The sequence below is a fragment of the Podarcis gaigeae genome (assembly GCF_964106915.1).
Source record: "Podarcis gaigeae genome assembly, chromosome: 1".
Taxonomy (NCBI): domain Eukaryota; kingdom Metazoa; phylum Chordata; class Lepidosauria; order Squamata; family Lacertidae; genus Podarcis; species Podarcis gaigeae.
Genome location: NC_139678.1, coordinates 26,933,426 through 26,951,994, shown reverse-complemented (window position 1 = coordinate 26,951,994; position 18,569 = coordinate 26,933,426). Strand labels below are relative to the sequence as shown.

General features: G+C 42.0%; 1 long non-coding RNA gene across 2 annotated transcripts in view; it reads right to left on the bottom strand.

Moving 5' to 3' along the window:
* Positions 1 to 15,332: 15,332 nt before the first annotated feature.
* The window catches only part of LOC310844748, a 109,692-nt gene continuing 106,455 nt past the window's right edge, over positions 15,333 to 18,569 (bottom strand). For both annotated transcript variants that reach the window (XR_014564302.1, XR_014564303.1), the window contains one exon: positions 15,333 to 15,527. This is a non-coding gene — a long non-coding RNA (uncharacterized lncRNA). The remainder of the gene's footprint in view (positions 15,528 to 18,569) is intronic.

The window sequence follows — 18,569 nt, the reverse complement described above, 5'->3', positions numbered from 1 at the left end:
CAGTATGAGGAAAAGTGTCAGCCCAGTAATGATGACAACATCTCCTACAAAGTCCTTGACAATGCTTTCTGGGCAATCATTTGTTGATTGGAAGCTGCCTTGCACTGAATCATACCATTGGTCTATCCAGCCCAGCACAATTTTCATAGTGACTGACAGCAGCCCTCCAGGATTTCAGCTAGGAGTCTCTCCCAGTTCTATCTGGAGATGCCAAAGATTGAACCTGGGACCTTCTGTATGCAGAACCATTGTTCTTCCACTGCACTCTGCCCATTCCCCATCAACATGCAGCAATGATCAGAGTGATGACATCACAGAACCCATCCTCTACTCACTCTAAAAATGGATTCCCAGAGCTGCCTACAGACATTTCCAGTGTTCAGGAGGGCAGCAAGTGACATCTGTGACTAAAAGTTGAACCAAGAGAGTGTTTGTTCCAATTCGCCTGGCAGTCCAAACAAGTGTCGGCATCAGCAGCCTGCAAACAATCCTTCTGGCCAGGGAAATGGCAAGAGCTGGACAGGGAAGTTGGCAGTTGCAACCGTCAGTTGCAGTTGCAACATCCAGCCAACTCCATTGCCCAGTACTGAGAAGACCTGCACATGGAGCACACAAGTAACACCCCCTCCCCAGGAGAAGGGTTCAAATCCCACTGTAGTATCAGGATACCTTAGGACAATGGTTAGGGCAGTTTATACCACAGGAAGGGAGGATATGAGGATGCACAGAGCCTACAACAGGGCAGAAGCAAGACTTTGAGCTAGTTGAAAGCTTATTGGGAACAAACAATGCAGTAGTGACGAAATATTTGCTTTCACACCAACTCAAAGGAGATTTGTCCTCTGCAAGGCAGAGGCTATTTTCAGGTGAGTCTGCTGGCCACAATATTTTTTGACATGTTGCTTTGTGTGGAGAAAGGCTTTGACACATCTGCATTATAGTTTTGTGCAAACATGGACTGAATATGATGGCAATTCCTGCTATTTAGGCCGTTACCCAATTTCATCTAAAATGGGATGAACATTGGAGATCCACTAATGTGAATTTGGGTTCTATAATGTCGGAGAAGGGGGTGGGGCGAAAGAAGTATGGCAATATGTATTTCTTCATCCAGTAAAAGCTCTATGATTGTGGAAGTCTATTGAGTACATTGACATGATGCATTGAACATATGTACAAAAACTTACTTATTAGTTTTAAGATTACAAATACAAGTGTGCAAGTGTGAGCTATATAGGTATATGTGAAAGGATTCAGGGTCTGCCAGCTGAATTGTGCAAGGCAACACTGGTGTGCAAGTCAAAACCGGTAAAGTTAGCAAATGTATCAACCATTGCTCATTGGCAGAGCTTCTGCTTTGCATGCAGAAAGTCTAGGTTCAATCCCCAGCATCTGCAGATTCCCAGTCTGAAGCCCTGGAGAGATGCTGGCAGCCAGTACAGACAATGGGGAGATGAACCAATGATCTGACTCAGTATAAGGTAGCTTCCCATGTCCCCATGTTTCTAACCACACACATCCTTTTGAATGTTTGAGGCAGGCTTATGTTTGATGCTATACTAGTAGACTGAATAATCTCCCATTATAGAACAAGTGGATGCTCAAAGAAGCTCTTTCATGGATAACAACAGATCATCACAGGTCGCTAGTATGCTCATGTTATATTCTATCATGCAGAGTTTCTGTTTCATTTTAGCAGAGCTGGTAAACTTTTGTAAAACTTACGCTATGGAGGAGCTGCAATTGAGCAAAGTACTCCTCAGCATTGGCATTGCAAAGCCTAGCTTATCTTGATGGCTTGCACAGCATTTTCAATTACAGTGATCTGGAACTTATAGAGAAAACACTGACAAAAGCTGACCAGAGGTTGAGGAAGCAGGTCATGGTGAGTATTATTAGTGAAATAGACTATCCCCTGCACTGAGCTGGAGAGAGCAGACAAATGTCAATCCAAATGTATTGTTTGTTTGGCATGACCCCTGAGTAGTTTATTTCCTGTGTGGAAGATAGAAAAGGACTGCAGATTTAAGAGGCATAAAACCTAATAGGAAACAGTGATATTTTGTGGATTTACTTTTATTATATATGCTATAAAAATCGAGGCACAAAATCCATCTCCATAAACACTCATGTTTAATTTACATTGCCCTGTACACTGTAGTTCAAATGCAACATCTGTTTTTAAACAACGTAGCCCCTGTTGCTTCTTGTCTACTTCAAAGTGCCTGCATCATAAGAGATTTGAGTCTCTCTTTCTCTCTGTGTGTTGCTAATATTCTGCTTGCAATTCATCTCCCTGCAGGACACTGAAGGAGATGTATTGGCTCTTGAGTGTTGTATTCATCTGAGCAATGCCATATATGAAGAGACAATTCACATCAGGTCAGGCCCTCCGTTCTGTGCACAGGAAAATGTGCAAGCTGTGAATTTCCTAGGCAGAGGACAGGAATCACATTCCTTATCACACTTTGCTCTGTTGTTTCGCTGCTGAAGCAAGAAGGCCACTCACACAAGCAGGTGCTTGCTGAGCTTACCTGGTCACAGTAACTTTGTTACTGTCTCATTAGCAATCCATATGCAGGTGACCCTGGGTGCTTCTGCCACTTGTGAGAAGTACCTATGTGAGTCAAGTGAGCCAGGTAATGTCACAAAACTTCAAGCGTTAATGAAGCTATGTAGGAGGCAGTACATAGTTAATTTTCTCCCATACAATAAGGTGATGCTCACCAATGTAGATGACTTTAAAAAGTGGATTAAACAATTTCATGGAGGTGGAAGAGGCTCCTAGTGTCTATGGCCCCAAATTGTACATCCAGATTGAACCTGATTTGGTCTGGACTGATCCAGACTCAATCTACCCTGCCGCAAATCTGAATCTGACTCATGATCCGGAAAATACAAGTCTTTGGAAATCCCTCGCCTTTCTTGTTATACAATTTGGTTTAAACTGATTTTAATATTGTAATTTTAAATTGCTGTAACCTGACTAGGTATTCTAGGGATTCCAATGCTTACCCAGGGTTTGGTTTCCTTGGAATGTAGGTCAATGGAGATTGTGGTGTCTTTAGGTAATATGCATAAAACCTGAGCATAGGGTGGATGGGCTCACCCTATTAATACTCCAACAGATTCTGCTTCCCCATTAGACTTCCAGGGGAAACCCCCTCCCCAAAGCCATAGCTTTGGATTCCCAGAAAAGTCAAGCCTATCTGTCCAGCTTCCAGCCCAGCCAAAAACCTCATAAACCAAAACTAGCCCCACCCCAGCCAATTGTTCTCCTTCCTAGGATGAATTGGCATCCAGTCAGGTGAGCTGGGAAAAGACCAACCCCCTCCTATTACACATCATCATCATCCTATTACACACACATCATCACATAGTTGACACATTGTTCACTCTTTAAGATGCTGAGAAGAGTACTCAGTTGGCCACCTTACAAAGAGACAGGTTTGACCAGTTCAGCAGCTTCTCTTTTTACTAGATTCTTTTCTCACAGATACAGAATCAGAGGTTTGGAAAGTACCCCTGAGTACCATCCAGACCAACCGTACAATCCAATAATAAAAATACATTTTACAGCACATTTAGTCATCTTGTGGTAAGTTATCTTAGCTTGTTGCACGTCAGAGTCTGTAGACTCTAAGCATGGAATCTGGAAGGTTATCCTTCATTCTTTCTACTTTTTTAATGAGAAGGTAATGAATTTCTTGAAATTGCTGGCAAATCTGTAGTGTGTTTATGTTGGCTCATTTCCGACACTGCACATATTATAAGCATACACCCATCCAGTTGATTATTATTTCTTGCAGAGTAAACAAGAATTCAGCTGTGGTCCATTTGCAGCAATGATCCAATATCAAGAAAGGAAATGACTTTCCTCACATCAGTTTTCAACAATCCCTTTCAGCGAGTCCAGTGCAAGTGACAAGGATTCAAATAACCTCCTTGGCTTTGTTCCCTATCAAATATTAAGTGAAAAAGGCAAGCCTGAGAGGGAAGAGAGAGAAAAGCTCAATGGTACTTTAATTTGTGGAAATTCTATAATCAGGGCTATCATCAACCACTGAAGTAGTAGATGGAAGGATCATTTTGTAACTCAAGGTTAATTTGTAGATTGTAGCTGAAAATATACCTATAAGGGTGTTGGAAGTCAGATTTGAACATGATTAGTAAATTATGTACTATTATTAAGGGCAAACAAATAGCCTCACCTCAGTGTGGCTGAATGGAAAAATGCCATTTCTCAGGGCACATTGTAAACAGAAATAAACCAGTTGTGAAATACTGCTTTTGCATGTAGGGTAAGTCTTCAAAACTCAGTCAGCTCCCCCACATAATCCAGATAATCTGGCTTCTTCCTGCTCTTTCTACAGAATCAAGAAGTCCAGCTCATAACAGGCATTTGACCCATCTCTTAATTGCCCGATATATTTAGCAAAACAACAACAACAAACAAACCTATGGTCATGTAAAGCATCTTCAATAAACACACGAGACGTAACCGGCTGTGTTCTTAGATAAATAAGGTGCACTATTCATAGTATCAAATTGTAAATTTCAACAGAAGTAACTCATAAAATTCAACAAACAAACAAAGCAGAAGACCAAGTGGATCAGATCATTCTCTAGTCAGTTCATGCATAAGGTCCATCCGTGTAATGGTGTCTATTCCACCTGTCTGTTCATAAAGTCCAAACAATCCACATGAAAGGTTGTTACAGTTCCACAAAATCCTTTCACAGAGTCTAGACAAGGATTACTGGAATATTGGCCTTGTTTCGCCGTCCTGGGCTTCATCAGTAGTTAAAGCACATGTGTGATACTACAAGACAGTGGATCTTATAGCATAGTAGTAGCTGTAGCACAGTGTTTCCGGAACGATAGTGTCCTTGAGACTTTTGGGACGTCTTCCATTGGAACTTTTGAAAAACATTTGAGAAAACCTTACTTTTTAGACTTTTGAGATGTCTTTTGTTGAAACCTTTGAATAACCATTGTGAGACTGCCCTTTGACGTCTATCTTCAACACATGGCTTCATGTTCTGCACCACTAGTCTGTTACATTGTATATATGAACTCCAATAGACTTATTTCTACCTTTTGAATGATATAATTATTCTATTACATGTGATTTAACAGTTATTAGCCTACGTGTTGTGTCTATATTTCCGTGAAATATGTCTTATCAACTCATGGGACACTCCTGCAGATGCAGATACATAAAGCAATGCAACTTGATCCTTAAAAGGCTTCTGCTTTCATTTTCCCAGTCCCACAGGACATCTCCTGCCCTTTCTCTATACCTGTCCCCTGGAGCTTTGGCTCTGAGACAGGATGATATGCTGCATCTTAGAACTTCCAATTCTTTCACACCTTCATTGCACATATTTAAAAAGATTGCTGTTGGCATCCATCTGTCATGGGAGACAATGGAGGAGTGTGCCTTGGTGGGGTCAAACCATTGGAGAGTTACGGCATCAGCTGTGGCTGTAGAGACCAATAGGGGAAAGACATGTTTTGTTGCAGCTGGGGCAGATGAAGGCATCTGGTTGTGCTTCTGCAGATGCACTATGGCGTTTCTTTTCTCCATGGCTCCTCCCAGCAATCATTCCTCCTCTGGCCACTACTGGGGATATATGATCTGACTGTCTTCATGCACTGCAGTTGTCTGCAAGGGATTTCCACACCATGGGGTTGATGTTGCCAGCCTTCAGGTCTTGGTTGCAGACACCTTCGTAATGCAGAGTTGGTCTGCCAATGAGCCGAAGAAACTGTGTGTAAGCTGCTGTTCCCTTCCCCAGCATGGCAAAAGCCTAATTTATTTGCCATGGTTGTTAAAATCAGAACAATTCTAATGGTTCTTTCCTCTGTGGCTCCCTTTCAAAGCAGAATGAAAAACCAAACGCTGTTGCAAGTTACACACCGCAAGCCGTCTGGTTAATGCATAGCTCCAGGAAATGAGCGGAATCATTTCAGTCACACTCTTCATTGGAACAGTAATAACCCATGAGTCCATTTTCCCTAAAAGCCTTGGAGGCAGGAAAAAAAATATCCTGTCAAAATACATCAATGTAGTAGAACTTTTTTTCTTTTTTCTTTAAGCATATATGATCAACTGAAAATTCTCGGACGATATACTTTGTCTCTGTCACTCTCCTCACCTTCTGTCTCACTTATTAAGCATATTTTACTTCGATGGGAGCTTTGTTCCTTGTATATTGTGTGTCAACTTAAACAACATGAATTTCAGGACATTATCATGGGGACAAAATGAAAAAGAGGGAGTTTGCTTAAACATGGGTTGAATACTTGGAGCAGGTTGCTAATTTTTCTTCTCTGTTGCAGAAATCTATCCTAGTCTCCATTGCTCTTTAAATATGTGCTTTTATGTTTCCTGCTTCTCAGAAAGTAGTGGTGTTCAAAGCAAAAGTGCCTACAGGAATCTACGGACTGGGATCCTTGCTGCGCTGCTACTCTACTTTAACAGCAACAAAAGCATCGAAAGCTCTTCTGTTGGCAGCATTTAGACAGTCTCACTTCTTCCAAATCCCATGGACCTAGAGTAGAAACTATAAAGAGATAAAAAAATACAGAAATATAACATTCAGGGAAGTAGAGAATATAGTAAAACATGGTAAGACTAGGCTTTGGAGGGGCCCTGATCTAACTTGGGGGTGCTTAGCTGACATTATGGTTTGATTTTGGGAGGGGTAAATTCATTCTGAACCACCCTTGTTCACCTCATCATTTGACCCCAGCACAGAGTGGTGGTATACTCCTAATATATACCATCGCTTTCTTGGGTTCACTTTTGTCATATGGACAAGAAAAAGGGCTTCATGAGTAGGAGTGGAGGCTGGGCATTCTCTTTCTGGATTACCAAAAACTGGAAGATTTGACAAATACGGTCTTACAGTGGTAAGTAAATATTTTGACTAAAATTCTACTGAGGGAGTTCCACAGTTGTAGAAAACAAGCCTGTCCTTGCAGTATTGATTCAGCATTCATCAATATAATCAAGAAATCGCCTTATGAACATATGGATCTGCTTTATATGGATTCAGGTCATCTACCCAAGATCCTATAACTACAGTTGTCAAGGACTGAAGTGAAGCTGGAACCTTAAGGACCCAAAGCCTACAATTGGTACCATAGGCACTGGCTTCAAGGGAGCTGAGGCTCTTTGGGCCCCCTCAGTATATATATATATATTTAGAGGGGGCCAGGTCCCCCATTGTTGAGGCCAAACACGGAGCTGGGTGTGGGGTGATGTCACAATGTCGTGTCAGGACTCCTTAATGTTCTTTGGAGGACAGTGCCTCTGCTTGATACTGATGCAGCAGAACATGAGGAGACCACATATAAGAAAATCCCCAGATATTGCAGTGCCCTGAACAGGCTACTCTAGCCTTATGGTTTTATATAATTTCCATTTGTATCTTTCCCCTCTCTTTAGGCAAAACACTATGCAGTGGGCATATTATGTATTACCAGTAGGTGGACCTGCTGTAGCAAAGAAGAAGGAACTAACTAACTCATTCTTTGAATTTTCCAATGGAGGCAGAAACTTCACGAGTAACCAAAAAGAAAAGCATACCAGGTTTTCTTAGTTCTTGCCACGAACAGCAACATATTGATTTAGATATACTGTGTGCACTCACTTTGTTTACTGTGTGCAGACTTTTAATGTGCTTTACTCTGATCAATGTTAACCGGTTTTGTGTTGATCTTCAATTACCTCCTCTGCATGTGAGAGCTGCACTCCCTCAACAGACTGTGTTTCTTTGGATGAGTTTAAATGCAGATTTGTTACCAAACATCTGTCAAGGCCACTTGTGTATGCCGTGCATCTTTGAATTAAGTAAGCAGAGGCAGATGTGCAGCTCTTGTGGGCTTTTCTATTTTTCTTAATGAAAAGTAAATTTCCCCTTCTTACTTTAAATAGTAAGGTCAAGACATTCTGGTACCTGTGTGTTCTAGTCAATGCTGTTTAATTTTCTACACCATTGCTATACTTCTGGAAACTGTCTTGTGCTTGCCAGATGTTTATGGTATTCTTTGAATCAATAGAAGTAAGTACGGTTTCTGTTTCTTAAGTTCACATTTCAGCATTTCCGATATATTTGAAATCTGCCTTTATTTGCATTTCCGGGGGGAAGTTTCTAATAGCTCACAGGCCCCTTAAAATAGGGTTTCAGTTCACCTGCTGATTTGCCCCACACAACAAAGAAACTGTAGGTGACCTTTTACATAGAGCTTCACCTCTCCCTTCATGTTCTGCAAGGAAAAAATAGAAAGAAGGTCACAGCATAGTGTAAGAAGCACTTTGATAATGACCACCTGTCCTTTGACCCCCAGTTTTCTTACAAGTAGTCCTGATACAAAGTGAAGCCTCCAGATTGAACTTTGAGGAATGAAGACTAAATTTCTAGACTTGTAACTCCAGCAACAGCGCAGTCCTTTTGTTCAAAAGATGCATGTGAGATCTTCACTTCCATACCTTCACATATGAATCAAACATTGTATTTATTAATTCAGGAGAGCGGAAATATTAATTTCACATATACACTCATTTGGTCTGAACTGGTGGTGACTGACTATGAACAAGATCTTTGGGTTGTAGTAAACAGCATTTGGGACTTTGTGATTTAGAGAAAAAGTCAATAAGAGGTGGCACGATATACATTTATTAAAGTATGTATGGCATGGAGAAAGTACATAGAGAACTGTTCTTTCTCCCTCTCTCATAAAAGTAGAACTCGTGGACATTCATTGAAATTAAATGTTGGAAGAATCAGGACAGATAAAAGGAAATACCTCTTCATGGAACTTGTAGTTAAACTATGGAACTTGTTCCCACAAGAGAAAGAAGATTAAATTAATTCATGGAGGACAAGGCTATCAAGGGCTACTAGGCGTGACGATCATACTCTGTTTCCATGGTCACAGGCAGTATGCTTCTGAATTCCAGTTGCTGGACACTGCAGAAGGGGAGAGTGCTGTTCCGCTTAGGTTCTGCTTGAAGGTTTCCCATACATATCTGGTTGGCCACTGTGAGAACAGGAAGCTGGACTACAGTAGATGGGCCATTGCTCTTCCTTCAAGAGGACAAGGTGGAGCACACTCCAAGAGACATTAGAATGGCAGAATATAATAGAGCAGGATTAAGGGAATTCCCTGATCCTGTATCACCTTGTGATTTTTTATTTCTTTCTTTATTTCTTTAGTTATTTTTAAATCATCCTCTCTTTCATTACCATTATCAGGACCTCAAGAGCTGCTTTAAACTAGGGTTTGGGAGGGTATTTTGTTTGCATTTTGATGAGAAACTACATCGTATATGTTAAATGAAACACAATTATCCTACAAAATTAAATGAATTTTGCAGTGAAGTTCTCCAACAAAACGATGTGTACAAAAATGAATATATTAGTGGATAGTGTGCATTAAAATGCACATATTTGTAAAAAATAGCAAACAAAAAGTATTATATTAGAGGAAATAGATTTGCAAAAATGTGTATATTAGTTGGAACTGCATACAAAATTTGGATGCAAGGAGATATTTGCAAATAAAAGGATGAATTGTCATGGCACTTACCCATGTGAAAATGCAGAGCTGATCAGTTTGGGAGAGTTAAAATGGTTTCAGGTCTGTGTTCCTGTGCTGCTTCAGATCTTTAAAAGACATCTGAAGGCAGTCCTATTTAGGGAAGTTTTTAATATTTAATGCTGTATTGTTTTTAACCCTTAATTGGGAGCCGCCCAGAGTGGCTGGGGAAACTCAGCCAGATGGGCAGGGTATAAATAATAAATTAATAATAATAATTTAAGATGAGGAAAATAAGAAAGTGAAAGGAACAAAAACAAGATTAGATGTTTGTGGGTTGCAGTAGTGGTTCTAGATAAATCTCTTAGATTTACCCCACCTCAGACACACTACAAGTTGGGACTTCAGTCACTACTTATGGAATAATGACTCAGTGGAACTCTAGGTGAGTGAGCTCCTCCTAGCACACCTCACCATGAGATTCAATTTATATGATTCCCAGAGGCAGTGGGCAGGGGAAAGAGAGATCAGGACCTTTCTAAGAGTTCTCATTGGAAAGACAATTCCTGGGGGAACTCACCTGTACCTTCCAACCTTCCCTACCCCTCTGCTGTTGTTTAGTCGTTTGGTCGTGTCCGACTTTTCATGACGCCAGCACTCCTGTCTTCCACTGCATCCCGCAGTTTGGTCAAACTCATGCTGGTAGCTTCGAGAACACTATCCAACCATCTCATCCTCTGTCGTCCCTTTCTCCTTGTGCCCTCCATCTTTCCCAACATCAGGGTCTTTTCCAGGGAGTCTTCTCTTCTCATGAGGTGGCCAAAGTACTGGAGTCTCAGCTTCAGGATCTGTCCTTCCAGTGAGCACTCAGGGCTGATTTCCTTAAGAATGGATAGGTTTGATCTTCTTGCAGTCCATGGGACTCTCAAGAATCTCCTCCAGCACCATAATTCAAAAGCATCAATTATTCGGCGATCAGCCTTCTTTATTGTTCAGCTTTCATTTCCATACATCACTACTGGGAAGACCATAGCTTTAACTGTATGGACCTTTGTTGGCAAGGTGATGTCTCTACACCTCTACTTTCTAGTCCCTACACCTCTACTTTCCCCAAATAGCTTGGCAAAGCCATAGACAGAGAGAGCAAATGTACTTAATGATGGTGACAGTGATGGGGAACTTGAGAGAAGACTGCAGTTGTGAGAAGCATTGAAAGGACACAAGATGGCACTTCAGAATCTATATATATCCATAGTTCTTCAACTTAAAATTATCATCTGAGGTGACTTGTAGGTATGAGGTCAGGAAATTATTTCCATTAAAATGGAACCAAAGAGTTCAGGTCCTCATTTTCATTTTGCTGCGTACAAACACTTTCCTGTGTTTATTTAATTACAATCACATGTGATTGGGAAGGGAGCACAGTCTACTGTAGGAAGCTGTCAATGAGATGGATGAAATTAGATGGCAGGCCAGGCACAGTGGTGCATTGATAGCTAAGACAATAGCTTGCATATTTTTAAAATTGTATCAAGGCATACCTATTATTTAGCACTCTGCATTACTGTCACTGTCACAGCGGCTGACATTATTCAAACAAAGCATTGTTTCAATCCATCAGTCTCTCCTTCGCTGTCAAAGATGCAAATTATGATTCACGTTGCAAACTCATAATCAGGGGGAAAGGTACATTTCAGGGATGGCTAAACGATACAGGATACAAAGCCTTTGTAAATTTGCCTACCAATGCCTGGTCTATGCTGTCAGCTGTCATATGACTGGCTTAGCCTTTGGCTGCACTGCTGAAAGGAAGGCCTGGAATCAAGTGATAACATCTTTTTTTCTGGATGAGACCATTTCAGACTTGAAGTGAGGTGGCTATACTGTAGTTAATGCCATGCACTTATTATGTGTTTTAAATTCTGGTATTTTGCGGGTTGCCATTCATACGACTCATTCAGCTGCTGCTTAGAGGCCACTGTGTTGAACTTAAAAGCGCATCCCATGCTGCTTTCATGAGACTATATGACGATCCAGCCTATGCCTTTTATTTTCCCTGGCCAAAGCAAAATAGCTTAACTGCAAGCAATCTTGATTGATCTCTTCAACATGAACAAGTGTTTAAATAATTCGAGAAGTCACTGTGAATGGCAGCAAAATGAATTACATTACTGATACGTTTTTCAATGGCTCGCAGGCTGGCCTGCCTCAAGTTCCACCCACAATCATCTATGGATCAATGAAATGTGTTATTTATGCTCACTCAGTGCTTTCACTTGTCAGTGATGATCTCTTGTTGCACACCTTGGAGGGGAGATAAAACAGACACAATGTGGCACTCAATTAGGCATGCATGCCAGCCAAAAGGCACTGGTAGATAGCATTTGTCGGCCACATTGCTTTTAGCTATAGATAGAGGCCTTGCATCAAAGCTGTTTACTGTACGCTTGCTTTTTTAAGAGAAGCCTTTGTGATAATCCCAGAAGTATTAACTAAATACAGCAAGGAGAGAAACTCCAGTCTTCTTCCTTTCTCAAATCTCCACATTTTTCACTCTTACATTATAGCAGATTCCATTACCCATGCTGCCTTTCAGCTTTAAAGTTAGTGGAATGTAACTGTCATGCTAAATCCACAGAACAGGCAAAATAGGTATGATGCCCAACTTCTGTTGAGCTGATGTTTGAGGGTTTACAAAATACAGTCATGCCTCATGTTATGTCCACTTCATGTTATGTTATTTCAGGTTACATCCCGCAGCAACCCAGAAGTACTGGGAAGGGTTACTTCCAGGTTTCGCTGCTCGCGCATGCACAGAAGCGCAAAATGACGTCATGTGCATGTGCAGAAGCAGCGAATCACAACCTGCGCTTGCGCAGATGCGCCGCTGTGGGTTGCTTTCTTTTCATGTTGTGAACGGGCCTCCAGAATGGATCCCATTCGCAGCCAGAGGTGCCACTGTATGTGTTTCAGGAAACTCCTTTGAGTAAAGGCAGTTGAATCTGCCCAGATAGGTTACCTGTATTTTGAGCATCTCAGCCAAATAGTAAAAGCATGTTTAGTTAAGCCTCTCCTCCTTGCAGAGGGGAGGAGTTTTGAGCGGGAGCTGTTCCCGCATTTTGCAGGGGGCATTCCGGCCCCTGCTTGGCTGCCAACCAATTGAGGGGAATCACAACACTTAGTTTGTTACTGATGTCTTGTGGTTTCCATGGCCTGAGAGATCATGATCTCCTAAATCATGTGTCACAGAGGGAGAGACAGAAATCGATGGGTGGGTGGAAAAGGAAAATACAAACATTATTTTTAAAAAAGTAGAATTTAAGGAAATAATTGGCATGCATTTTTCTATCTTTCTGTATTTTAATGTTCTTACTAGGTAGAAACTGGAACCAAAGGAGTATGGAACCAAAGGAGTATGGGATCCAGCATGGAAACAAGGAAGCAGGAAAAGAATTGCAACCAATTACAAAGGTCTTTTTTGAGGGCTTACCAAAGGCATCTGGTTAGCAATTGTGAGAAAAGGCTGCTGAGCTAGCTGGGCCTTTGGCCTGATCCAGAAGAGCTCTTCTTGCATTTGGAATGTAATTGGCTGGATCTATTACCAATCTGTAGAGTCACTTTCACATGTGTTTACTGGCTTCACTCACCATAAACTTGTTCTGTCCTATTTCTGCATTAATCTGCAAATTCCTAAATCCATTCAAAAAGCCATATTTAAACAGAGCCCCTCCCTCCATCCTGAAAATGATAACTCACGCAAGAGATGTACTTGCTGCTGGTCTTTTTCAGAGGCAGAAGTATGAACACTTGCTGCTAAGTGCTCCTGGGCGCCTCCTTGACATTAAGGATTCTGCAGGCATCCTCTTTCTGCTTTTGCATCTGTGCAATTACACTCTAAAGCTTGTATCCTCAGAGGCCTCATGGGCTTTTGCTTCTATCACTCTAGATTCACTTCAAAGGGAGCCCGCAGTTTCTTTTGTTCAGGGCTTTCTTTCTTCTAGGAGTTTACAATCAATTAGTCAGAGTCTTCCAGCGTCCTATACAATACAGTGGTACCTCAGGTTACCTACGCTTCAGGTTACATATGCTTCAGGTTACAGACTCCGCTAACCCAGAAATAGTGCTTCAGGTTAAGAACTTTGCTTCAGGATGAGAACAGAAATTGTGCTCCGGCGGGGCGGTGGCAGCAGGAGGCCCCATTAGCTGAAGTGGTGCTTCAGGTTAAGAACAGTTTCAGGTTATAATAATAATAATAATAATAATAATAATTTATTATTTGTACCTTGCCCATCTGGCTGGGCCTCCCCAGCCACTCTGGGCGGCTTCCATAGAAACCAGAAAACACTAAAATATCACACATTAAAAACTTCCCTGAACAGGTTAAGAACAGACTTCCGGAACAAATTAAGTACTTAACCCGAGGTACCACTGTAACAGGAACATTTTTCTCATTCAAGCCATGAGAGGTATAAGAAGGAAGGTCTATATACCTAACATAACTAATGAAGGCAGAAGTCCATTTATGCCAACCTGGTTCCTAACCTGGTTTTGGACTAGGATTCTCATCAGCCTCAGCCAGCACAGCTGACAAAGGTTAAGGTACAGCAATGGTGGCCATCTGCAATCTTTCACCACCACCACCATTCAGTATTTTTTCCTCTCATTCATCCCAAGATATACAGAATACACCTTTGCTGGAGGTTTTTAAAGAGAGGCTGGATGGCCACCTGTCAATACTTCCATCAGATCCTGCACTAAGAGAGGGGTTTGACTAGATGACATCCAATATTCCCTTTGACTCTAAAGTTTTGTTATTCTGACAACATGGGAGGAGGTGCAGCTAGTATAGTGTCAATTTACTGTATTTTCCCATCTATAAGACACCCACCCCCATATATAAGACTATTTGGGGGACTTCAATTTTAGAAAATGGGGATCAGCGCTATCCGTGTATAAGACGCCCCCAAATTTTTGACATTATTTTTAGGGAAAAAACCTAGTCTTATACAGTGGTACCTTGGGTTAAGTACTTAATTCGTTCCGGGGGTACGTTCTTAACCTGAAACTGTTCTTAACCTGAAACACCACTTTAGTTAATGGGGCCTCCTGTTGCCGCCGCGCCACCAGAGCTCGATTTTTGTTCTTATCCTAAAGCAAAGTTCTTAACCTGAAGCACTATTTCTGGGTTAGCGGAGTGTATAACTTGAAGCATATGTAACCTGAAGCGTATGTAACCTGAGGTACCACTGTACATGGAAAAATATGGTATTTGACTGGCATTTGAAACTTGGCTGGTCGGTTCTGTTTTCTTTTTCTAGCTAAGAGTCCTTAGTGTATTGTATAGGATTGCATGTGTTAATTTCAAGGTGCATATAAGGATGCAGTATATAAATGTGTGAGCTTGTATTACTTTTAAGAGCCCGTTCCTGGTTTTACAAAATAGACACTTCAGTTTTATTTGAACCACAAGTACTCTTGCTAAACTGGAAATCTGAGTGGTGTGTCTCCACCCTTTGATTTTTGTTGTCTTTTTATGGTATTGCTAAATGTGAGTTCCCATGTTACTGACATGAACAACAAACCAAGATATAATCACTCAGTATGCTTTTTGCTAGGGTTATAGCATCTGTCGGAGCGTCTATCTTTGCGTAAGCGGATTGCTATCCTTTGAATGTCAGTATGTGATTCATTTTGTCATTCCTCCTTTGCTAATGTAAACCATTAGATGCAGTAAATGTTATTTCAGATCAATTTGTGCAACCATATTATTATTAGGCTTCGGGTTAGTGGAGTAATATAATTTATTACATTTTCGAGGTCACTTCCATTCTCTGCCTGTTGCAATGTTGGTAGGATTTTTCACACGCCAGATGCTTTATAATCTCCATTACACTTTCCCATTTCTCATTGCATCATCTTCCTTCTTGACGATAGCAGAGTGGTGTCCAGCCAGGCTTATAATATTGGCTCAGTATCCTCTGCAAATATTGCAAACACTTTAATGTGCAGGTGCTCATAGGGTGATAAGGTGAGAGACATTATAGCCCTGCAAGCACAGCCAGCTTTTAAAGTTCTATTTAATCTGCTACAAACGAAAGGGATTTTCACACATGACACTCGGTGTGTTTTCCCCACATCTGTGGGAAAACCAGAATTTATACTAAATGTGTGGTTGCCACTGAAAATGCCAGCTCCACTATCCCCAGACTCAGCTACATTGGCAAAGAAAAGGCACTTTATATACATTGTTTATGCATTCTAACACTGTGACACCAGATGGCGCTGTGGAATTCTGTTTTTTGCTAACCCGATTTTTCATACAAAGTTTGCAACACATTTAACTGAAATGCTTCTTTTATGTGTCTAGATCCAGCCCCCATTTCCCACTGAAATTTATGCATATCATGACCCCTTGCATCCTGATGTTTCCTCATCTCCACCAGCTTTGCAAGATCAGTAATTGGGTAAGCTGCCTCAAGAGCCTGTTTTCAGGCTAGTTAGACAGGATATTAATGCATGCATGCCTTAATATATAAATGAATGAATGGCAGCTAAGATGGGAGTCTCTCTCTCTCTCTTAGAAATAGTTGCTTTAGTTTAAAAATATGAAGGTTACTTTAAACATTAGAAACCTAGGAAGCAGTCTATGTTATACCATTTAAACTGACTTTAAACTGACTAATGTGCGGGAGGGAGACAGTGCTCCTGAAGGTAGGAGTCTATCAATTGATGAAGATGATCATCCAAATGTCATAGACCAAATGGAGCAAACAGCACGCAGACCTAGTGGTGGGAGGAAAAAATCCTTAAATAAGAGACACGGGGGAATGATTAATGGACTTCAATGTCTGTACACTAATGCGCAAAGCATGGGAAATAAACAAGATGAGCTTGAGCTCTTGGTACAGCAAACTAAATATGACATAATAGGCATCACTGAAACCTGGTGGGATAAATTCCACGACTGAATGTAATAATGGAGGGATATAATCTATTTCAGAGAAACAGACCAGACAAGAAAGGAGGAGGAGTGGCGTTATATGTCAGGGATGGGTATACCTGTGAAGAGATCCAAGATTTAGAACCTCAAAGCCAAAGTGAGAACATTTGGGTCAAAATTAAGGGAGAGAAGAATAACAGAGACCTCATTGTGGGAGTTTACTATAGATCCCCAAGCCAAACGGAGGACGTAGATGATGCCTTCCTGGAACAGATGGTCAAGCATGCAAAAGGAAGGGAGATAGTAGTAATGGGGGACTTCAATTACCCGGATATTTGTTGGATGTCAAACTCAGCCAAGAGCATAAGGTCAAACAGATTCCTCACTGGCCTTGCAGACAACTTCATTGTCCAGAAAGTGGGAGAAGCAACAAGAGGAACAGCCATTTTAGATCTGGTCCTAACCAATGTTGATGACCTGGTTAGTGGGGTAGAAGTGGAAGGATCATTAGGCGTGAGTGATCATGTTCTTCTGAAGTTTACTCTACAGTGGAAAGGAGCAGCCAAGCATACTAGGACTCAATTTCTTGACTTTAAGAAAGCCGACTTCATAAAACTTAGGGAAGTGCTGGGTGAGATCCCATGGACAGTAATACTAAAAGGAAAGGGAGTTCATGATGGCTGGGAGTTTGTTAAGAGGGAGATAGTAAAAGCACAACTTCAGGCAATACCAATGAGATGGAAACATGGAAGGTGCCTAAAGAAGCCAGGGTGGCTATCTAAAGAACTTTTAACTGAGTTAAGATTAAAAAAGGATGTGTACAAAAAATGGGAAAAGGGGGAAACCACCAAAGAGGAATTCAAACAAATAGCCAGCACGTGTAGACACAAAGTCAGAAAAGCTAAAGCACAGAATGAACTGAGGCTTGCTAGAGAGGTTAAAAGCAACAAAAAAGGCTTTTATGGGTATGTTCATAGCAAAAGGAAGAACAAAGAAACAGTGGCCGACCTGAAGAATTTGGAGCAAATGATTCAGCAGAGGAAACACAGCCCAGAATAACTAAGGAGATGGTACAAGAATACTTGGCTAGTCTAGATGTATTCAAGTCTCCAGGGCCAGATGAACTGCATCCAAGAGTATTAAAAGAACTGGCAGATGTGATCTCAGAACCACTGGCAGTCATCTTTGAGAATTCCCGGAGAATAGGCTGTGATGGCCTGGGATTCCGATTCAGAGGCTGAACCAGAGGAATCCCAGCCTACACAGGAGCCCCCGCCTCCAGGGCCGGCTGAACTGGGGCAAGGCCTAGATTCTGAGGAGCCTGCACCTGTGTCAGATCCTCAGGAGCAGGCACCAGGTGAAACCATTCTGGCCCCAGAGGTGCTTGAGGACTCAGTGTCTACAGGTGAGCCTCCCCTGGGGCCCAGTAACCCTTCGGCCTCTCCTGAACTGCAGAGGCTTAGGGCAGAGAGGCGAAGGGAACTGGTTTCTCCCAGGAGGAGTGCTCGCCTTAAGGCCAGGAGAGGCGGGGCTCCTGGGGGCCGGGACCGCCCCTGGCCTTAGAGAAGATAAAGGTCAGTCAGCCCGGTCCCAGGTTGCGGGAGCAACATCGTTGTGGAGTACCTGCTCTTACCCGGACCTAGACCTGAACTTCCAGTGTTCCTGTTCCTCGCACGGCTTCCTGCTTTTGACCTTCCAGCGTTCCTGTTCCCGCCCGGCTTCCTGCTTTGGACCTTCCAGCGTTCCTGTTCCCCGCCTGGCTTTCTGCTTCTGATCTTCGAGTGTTCCTGACCCCGCCCGGCTCCCTGTTTCGGACCTCGCCTCTCATCTTGTGAACTTCTACCAGGCTAGTGCCTCAGGGCTGAACTTTGGCTACGGTAACAGTACCTTCCCCCCCCCCGGGACCAGCACACAGGCAAAGTCCCGGCAGACTGGAGGAGGGCAAATGTTGTCCCTATTCTCAAAAAGGGGAAAAGAGAGGACCTAAATAATTACCGCCCAGTCAGTCTGACATCAATACCAGGGAAGATTCTGGAGCAGATCATTAAGCAAACAGTCTGTGAGCACCTAGAAAGGAATG